The 8,796-nt window shown below is 42.7% G+C and overlaps 2 non-coding genes across 2 annotated transcripts; both read left to right on the top strand.

Annotated features, from left to right (window-relative positions):
* Positions 1–567: 567 nt before the first annotated feature.
* Positions 568–640, top strand: trnak-cuu (transfer RNA lysine (anticodon CUU)). Its single transcript has one exon. It is a non-coding gene; the product is annotated as a tRNA-Lys (tRNA).
* Positions 641–4,085: 3,445 nt separating this feature from the next.
* Positions 4,086–4,158, top strand: trnak-cuu (transfer RNA lysine (anticodon CUU)). Its single transcript has one exon. It is a non-coding gene; the product is annotated as a tRNA-Lys (tRNA).
* The last annotated feature ends 4,638 nt before the right edge of the window (positions 4,159–8,796 follow it).

Genomic DNA, 8,796 nt, shown 5'->3' with positions numbered 1-8,796 from the left:
CTACAGTCTTTTTTTGTTAATTGGTTAATTTAGTCAGAAATACTTTGATTTCTGCAGCAAATTCAGCAAACACCAAGAAAATCTAGTGATGTAAGCGAGGCGATTCCGTTAACTGTCTCAGAACTGCTGCAATTACAGTTTGTGGGTATTGTCAAATTTTTTGGAGTGACTATTACTTGAAAAAAACTCATAAATGAGCAAAATATTCCAATCCCAAGGAGTCACATGCTGCTGTTCTGTCAGATGCGGCCATGATTCACTTGCTACTGCAATATTGCACACCTAGAAAGGACGGTCCACTTTTAAAGAGATATGAAGTCCATACTGGGAGGCTAGCAGCCTAAGCAGAGAAGCCCAGACCTCCCTCTCCCCAGCCACCTCCTCCAGCTTGTCCAGGGAAACACCAAGGGGTTCCCAAAGTAGCTTAGAGATATAATCTCACCATCGTGTCCTGGGTCTGCCCCAAGACCTGCTCCCCAGAAGGGCATGCCAGGAACACCTTACCCTAGAAGCCCCCGGAGACATCCCGGTCTGAGGCCTGAACTACCTAGAGTTGCGCCTTGTACAGCCCGGCTAGCTCAGTCGGTAGAGCATGAGACTCTTAATCTCAGGGTCGTGGGTTCGAGCCCCACGTTGGGCGCATCTGTTTTAGAACAAAATTAATTTGAGTTGGACCATATCACCACTATCACCCCCCATCCCTTGTATCCTCACAACAACCCCCTGTCATTGGCATTAATGCCCTTTGCTAATATATCACTAGCCAATCATGTCCAAGCTATCTCAGCTTTGCCTCTTCTCATTTTGATGCTGTGGGGGCGGCACTACCGCTTTCATCAGTTGGTTCCTATCGATGTGGCGATATAGAGGCCGATTAGTCCTCACCCTGGCCCTGTGCTTCGTACGTCGCTTACTACATCCAAGATCAAATGAAACATCCAAGACCAAATCATCGCGCTAACTCTGAGCTCGCTATTCCGGTTCCCCGAACACACCTGTTGTTGACGATTAGTACAGCTGGATGAAGTAATGTGAGATCACTGGGTGGCCCAACAGGGGCTACGCATCGATAGTAGAAACATTGATCGGCAACCCTTTGATTGGTCGGCGAAAATGTCGAAGGAGCGCGCTCGGTATTTTTCGGCAGCAGAGCAAGAACTCTTGAGTGAGGGATTTCAGGAGTTTCAGAGTTTAATTAAAACGCAAGGGAACACTGCAAAGGCTGCAAAAGCAAGGAGAGAGGGCTGGCAGAAAGTTGCTGACAAATCAAACTCGTAAGTAATTCAATAATAACAATAATAATGGAGTGGATTTATATAGCGCTTTTCAAGGCACCCAAAGCGCATGACAATGCCACTATTCATTCACTCTCACATTCACACACTGGTGGAGGCAGCTACGGTTGTAGCCACAGCTGCCCTGGGGCAGACTGACAGAAGCCAGGCTGCCATATTGCGCCATCGGCCCCTCTGGCCAACACCAGTAGGCGGTAGGGTAGATTTATTATATCACACCATATTATCCAATAATATATTACATTATATTATATTATAATATGTTATATTATATCCCCTTTCACATTAGAGCCACAACAGGACCCACTAGAACATGGGAACAAGTAAAAGTGAAATATAAGAATATTCTACAGAATGGTAATATTTACCACTTATATTGCTTGTCGTCTCTTGGAAAGAGACCCTGGAATACTCTGTTTGTTTGTTCATAACAGCAACCAAGAAAAGGGCAGAGCAAAAAAAAAGACAGGTGGTGGTCCTGCACCCCCTCGTCAACAAGTTGGTTAAGTAAATAATACCCTCACGGGAAAATCGATATCTCTCTATGAGCACACTGTCGCGCTGAGCTAAAGGATCCTGTCTGTCCCGCAATATACGCTGAATTCTGAGGACTCTCCTTATCAATCTTGCACCTTCCGCAATGGGTTGCTCGCGTAAACGGACAGGACATGGCTGCGACAGACTTCCCAAATCCACCTTCGCTTTTATAGCCGTGGTCTCTCATCTTGATTACACGAAGTAATTTACAATTACTACTCTGAAATATGAATTACATCTGTAATAATCACATACATGTAATAGAATGTTAATAGTACATTTCCCTTTTTTAGGGAATGACCTGTATGTATCTGTGTGAAATCAATAAAAGGATCAAGTGCTGCATTATCTTTAGTTACATTGATGTTATTTATTTATGGTGAAACAGTGGTGGAATATCGCTGTTGCTTTCGTATGAATGACGCGGACATACCTGCGTGGCCGCGATCTAATCCTGTTTACATAAAGTAAACCTGCTCCCCAGCAGGTTTACGCTTACGGCTCTGTTGCTATGACAGCAAGTCCCGGATGGGCTTCGGGGAACCGAACGATCCAGGATCACGCGAAATCGTCAACAATCTCATCCAGCTAACTCACTTAGCGCGGTACGAAGAACGGGCCCCCTGTCTCTAAGGGAGAGGGCAGCCACCCTTTGGGGAAAGCTCATTTCTGCCACTTGCATCTGAGATTTTGTTCTGTCTCTCACTCCCGACCGTGTAACCATAGGTGTGGGTTTGTGATGAAGCCAACAGAACCACATCATCTGCAAAGAGCAGAGATAAAATCCTGAGGTTTCTGCCACCTTTGGCTTTGCCTAGAAATGTAAAGATTATGAACAGAATTGGTGACAAAGGGTAGCCCTGGAACCCTCCAACAGCCAGGCAACGATTGTACAGATACCAAAAACAATTACTGCTCAATTTAATATTGTTTACAAAAGGAAAAGTCAGGAGATTTTACACACGTATCAGGAAAATATACAGAAAATGTACAGGTTTTATGGATTTCATACATGGGGGGGAGCAAAATGGGCAAATTGCTATGGAGGAAACCAACTGCTGTGTTTGATGCCGATATATGACATTTGGTACACACATGTAACATCCTGAGATATACAAAAAAAAAATCCTCTTGAGGCCATGCCCTAAACCCATCAGACTGTCAATTTCAATCCAGCATTTACCATTTCTGGGTTTTCTACTTTAACAAACTCCTGCTAGACATGAAGTTTGACTTTTTTACTTACCTTCTACTTCTGCTTTTACTTGCTTGTTAAGTTTGGATCCCAACACCTTTTAGGTATTTGTGAGACTCCAGCAACTCTGACAACACTGCAGTATTTCATGCTCTGGCAATGAGAGTGGGCTGAAATAACTGCTACCAAATTAAAGTGGGGGAAACATGCAGTGCTGTTAATTTAACTTCTATTGCACACATTTGGAATGTTATCAGCGTGCTGAATAACCAGTTGCTATCAGCTGCTATCAGTCCCATTCATATAGTCTGTAGATGGCTCCTCCACTTGCAAATAAGTAGTTATCACCTCACTCAGCGGTGGTTGTTCTGTGGATAAAATAGGTACTTCCAGGTTAAAATAGCAACACAATTCTAATTTTTGGATGCTGGACAATCACACATTGGTTCAAGATCCATTTTATTCACATTATATTTTATCACATTAAGTTGTTTACTTTTGTTTTCAGATGCTATTAAGATGAAGAAATAGCGGCTTTTAGTGTTAAAATAAATGCCTTTACCACGTGAAGCATGCAAGCAGGCTTACAACATTTACCATCTCCTACATAAGCACTGCTGTTCCAACTGAGCTGACAATGTGTATGGGACTGATAACAACTGATAATGGGCATTCTGTCAGGATGTGCTGCGGAGGACCCAAATGGAGGACAAGGGGAGACTGAATACTGAACAAAAGCAAACCTTTATTGTGGCTGAAGAAATTTCCCAAAACACATAAAGGAAGAAAGAGGGAAAAACAAAGAATCCACACTGGAAAAACACAGAAACTCACAGAGTGGACAGCACAGCAGGGGATCTCTCTGATTAGGGATGAGCTATGAGTAGGTGGGGAAAACAATGCAAAGGTGGAAACTGTGAAGAAAACAGGAGGGAAGACAAGGAGCAAAAAACTGCAATGATAGAGACAGAGAAACACTGGGGATAAAAGGCGATTGAATTTGTAACTGCTCCAGTTTAGTTGTCTATGTTCATGTTCAGACACAGATCAAGCACACAGCCCGGCTAGCTCAGTCGGTAGAGCATGAGACTCTTAATCTCAGGGTCGTGGGTTCGAGCCCCACGTTGGGCGGAGCTATTTTAAGCCCAAAAAAGTTAGAGCTCACTGTCATCGCTCTTTATCCCTCTTTCCCTTACATTCTCATAAAAGCCCTTTGTCATCCAAGATGGCCAATCTACCTGCAGAGAAAGGTGTGGCACCACCAGTCTGTGAGCCCTTTCTGTCAGAGAAGAGTTAAGTAGAGCTGAAGTGAAATTCAGTGTTAAAAACAATAGAAAGGGTTCACTGCAGCCAGTCTTCGCTTTTCGTACTGAATATGTGGTTTGTTTGTTTTTTCCAATGTTTGTAGTTCAATAGAACAACAAAATCAAAACAAGCCATAACTCATGAGATTTAAAAAAAACAGGACCATGAAAATTTGAAGACAATTCAGAGGAACTGGCAGGCAGACCGCAGGTGGATGAAGTAAAAAATAAATCATATGAGAGAATGAAATTTTTTGTTTCATCCAAGGGCTCTGGACCTCTGTGTTTAACCTCCCTTCTACAGATATAACCAATAATTTAATTGTTTTGATGTTTGATTGTAAATGTAGCGCTCCTGATGACTACACTACATCAGATTTAAATGTCCATAGTGACATTACATAATAAGGAAAGGCTTTGATAAACAGTAACCAAACTTACAGGCTGAACATCGGCCAGAAACACCTTCTACCTTTGTTTTGGGCTCCTTAAACTTGACTGATCTTATTTCCTGTTTGATGTGCATTCTGTACGGGCGACTGCACTTAAATTGATGCTAATGGAGAGAGACTGAATGACAGAGAGAGAATCACCACACCTGTAACCAGCTGCATGCAGAGAAATGCAATTCCCCTGCTGGTCACTAATGGTACGGCCCTGCTGGAGTGGAAGCAAATGGCCTGGACCCAACCACGCATGATGGGAATGAAGAAGGGGAGGAGGATACTGGTCAGGCAGTGGTAGAGTGAAAGAGAGGAAGATGTAGTAAAGAAAGGTTGTATGAAGAATAGCTGCGATTTGCGATTTTTATTTGATCAAAGTGACCAGGACAAAAAGGAAATCCACAGAGGACGATGGGCAAGCGAGTGGGGGAGGATTCACACCAGCGCTTAAATGCCGCCTTCAACTGCCATCTCTTCGTAGCACTGATTATCTCCTCCATCTCCTGTCCTCGCATTCCTATCTCCCTCAGTTTCCCTCCTGCTGTATCCTTTCATCTCCCCCTTTAACCTCTCACCCCTGCCCGAGCCTCCCTCTCTTCTGCTCTGTTAGGTGTCCAGTATATCACAGAGGAGCCCCAGTGATGCAGTGCCCTCTGTCTGCGTTCACCGTTACTGCAGCAGCAGCTCGTTTGAAAACTTCAGCCTCTGTAAACCAGCAGAAAGTCCTCTGACGGTGAACATTTGAGTGCTGTAGCTTTAGAGCGTTGTGATTTATGGCAGCTGTGGCTGGTAAAGCCACATAAAAAACAATTATAAAGCGAAACAGCGCCATAAAATTGTGATAAACTTCAGATGTTACAGACAAGAAAGCAACTTGTGACAGTGTAAAACGTGATGAATGACCGTTTAGCAAGAGGCTGCTTCATATAAAGGCATTTTTTAAGCCGAGGTCCTGCTGTCACTGCACCACGACACGACAGACCCCTGAACATTAACTGAAGGTGATGACAAACACAATTCTGATCTCGATTCAGGCAGCATGTGCGCCTGACAGACAATGCGGCAGCTCAGCAGTGGCAGACGCTGATGTGAAATATATGCTGCCGGATGTGTTAAAATATGCAGGATAAAAAAATTCAGGGGCTAAGTGTTTTAACCCTTTATGCCCGAAGATTAGCAGGGTTTAAAAGGTTTGTGAGCTGCTGCCCAAAACAGCCACTGCCAACAGCTTTATGAAGCAGTGCTAGGATATCGTTACTGTTTCACTGCAGTTTGTTAATGCACTCCAAAGTACAGTCACTAAATTGTCTTTTTTAACAAAGCGTTTGCAGAGATTGCTTTGTCTTGATTTTCGTTTAAAGGATAATTCAAACTCTTTTTTTTCCTCTTTTCATTAACAATCTCATTAAAGAAATGGATTAAACAGTGACAGTGTTTTAATTTTAGCATTGTGAAATGATGTTGGTGAACAATTTACTCAATTAACTGCAGGCCCTGGCCTCTGTTGATGTTCAGTGCGGGGTATAAAGCAGCCCGGAGTCATAAAACCTCAAAGAAAGTGGACAAACATAGGTGAAACAGTCTCCTCGTTATCCAGAAAGCTCATTTGGCAAAGAGTCAGTGTCCTCTTTCTTTTTTCTTTTTTTTTTATAACGCAATGCAGTGCTCTGCTCCTGTCTGTCCAGTCTACAAAACCTCAGCAACAATCACTTCCTAATAAATCACTTCAGCCAATCAGTGATGGATGTGTTTTTGAAAAACAAAAATTGCGCACGTATTTGTGTGTAAATCAATGTCGTGTGCTCGCTCTGTGATTTTTCCCCCTCCCACCAGACAATGCACTAATGTTTTGTTGATCCTTCTGCACACACACACACACACTGCAGGCAAGAGTGTACGATAAACACAAGGAGGATGCTCAGAGGAGAGAGACTGGGAAAAAAGAAAATAAAGGAATTCTTGAAGAAAAAGGTAGAAAGAGGGAACAAAACAAAGATTCACGACTAAAATGACATTTCTTTCTTTTTTCTTTTTTTCTTTTTTGTTTTGCCATCAGAAACAAGATAGTGGGAATAAATTTCTGATTTAATCCCCCGCCCCTCGCCCTCGTCCCATGAGTGTGTGTGGGTGTGTTGACAGATTTGGTATTGCCTCAGTTCAGAGATTGGCTACAGAAAAACATACTCAGTAATTATCTAGAAAGAACACCTGGGCACTGGGAATCTCATTATATTGTAACCACTCCTCCAACACACACACACGGAAGAAAATACACAACAGAGTGAAAAGAGACCAAAAAATAAAGGATGATTTTTTGCATAAAACAGAAAATCAAAAGACAAGATGAAAAATAGCAAGAATTCAAAAAACACCTACATACACGGAGAGTGAGGAGCCTTTCTAGTTGTAAGAGCTTGAAACTCACTGTTGTGAGACTTTGTGGATCATACGCCGGCGTTTTATTATGCGGTAAGACTCACAAACAAGCGAAACCCGGCGATGGTGAAGGGATCATTTGAATTCATCTGTTGCCATTTCTCTAGCTGACTTTCTTTATTCCACGCGGTTTATATATTTTTTACAATTCTGCAAAGCACAAAGAAAACCGCAGTGACTGCAAAGTGATCCAAATCCGTGATGCATAAAACACAGCGCTGCAATTATTAAGTCATACAACACTCTTGTGTTCTCGTTTTTATTCCCTTCATGTTTCCTTTGATGTGCTGCAGTAGCAGATCTTCACCAGTAAGAGGCAGAGTTTCCTCTCATCTGACTGACTAAACCTCACTCATTACCATCACTCTTTCTTTCTCTTCATCTGGACTTGTGCTTTCCTCTGCCCTTTCTTTCATCCATCTCCCTTTACATCCATCAGAAACAGTGCTCATTATCAATTTTATGAAAATGTTTTGCATTTGCTGTAAACCAGCTCGCATCCTCCAAATGGGAGTCAAGTTGGGGGGTGTGCGTGTTTGTGTGTGTGCAAAGGAAAACCCTGCTGATGTGAACAGATGCATTCATTGCTGTGTTTTGACAGGCTCACAGCAGCCAGGGTGAGATTACCAAAAAGGGTCAACAAACAAGCGACCCACCAGACACACACACACACACACACACGAACTGTGTCTGGTCATCTAAGGTAACATGGCCAAAAAAATAGATCAGTGTGAAAAACTTGATTTTTTTAAACATCTTAATGACACAACAAGGGGCATATCAAACCTCTAAGCAAGTTTCTTCTAAGAGAGTTTATTAAACACTTCCATCAGAATAAAAAGTTCCAAGCCGATTAAGGACAGGGCGATTTATACCTTTTCAGAAACTGGTCAAACAAAACTTATCATTAAACAACAACAACAAGGGTCGTGGGTTCGAGCCCCAAGTTGGGCGCAAGATTTTAGAACACAACACCCCCTGCACATGTCCACGCCATCTAACCCTCTAACTAACAGGCCTTTTCCACTTGTGCTTTCACTCAGTTTCAAACGTTTTCCATTCAATTGGGTACCACCTGATGTGCATGGTTATAGCGCCGTGGCCAAAAGTGATGTCATATGTATGCCACAGACACACAACAATGGAAGACGTCGCAACGATGGTATTCCTGCGGCTTTTTGTCAGACTTAGGGACCATGGTGCTTGTTTTTATGTGGCCATTTTGCCATTGCTGTGCTTCAAAAATGGTGGTTTTGACTTTTGTGAAGGAGCATCTCTTATGACTCATCGAGTGACGCCACTGACTAACCAATCGGTGGCATGCAGTCTCTTGACAAAGCATTTTCTTCACTATCACTCTTGCTGCTATCCTTCTATTCAATTCAGTTTTGATGATCTAGCACCAAATCACAAAAACAACACACCCCGGGGGCTTTATATTGTAATGTAAGGTCATTTTATGTAAGGTAAAGACCCTACAATAATACAGAGAAAATGACAACAATCAGATGACTCCCTAAGAGCAAGCACTTTGGTGACAGCGGCAAGGAAAAACTCCCTACTCCCTACTATTAGCTGGTGCTACA

This window comes from Diplotaxodon limnothrissa, linkage group LG17 (assembly GCF_057381915.1).
Source record: "Diplotaxodon limnothrissa isolate DT_005_m linkage group LG17, D_limnothrissa_male_GT1.1, whole genome shotgun sequence".
Taxonomy (NCBI): Eukaryota; Metazoa; Chordata; class Actinopteri; order Cichliformes; family Cichlidae; genus Diplotaxodon; species Diplotaxodon limnothrissa.
This window is presented reverse-complemented; position numbering and strand designations above follow the sequence as displayed.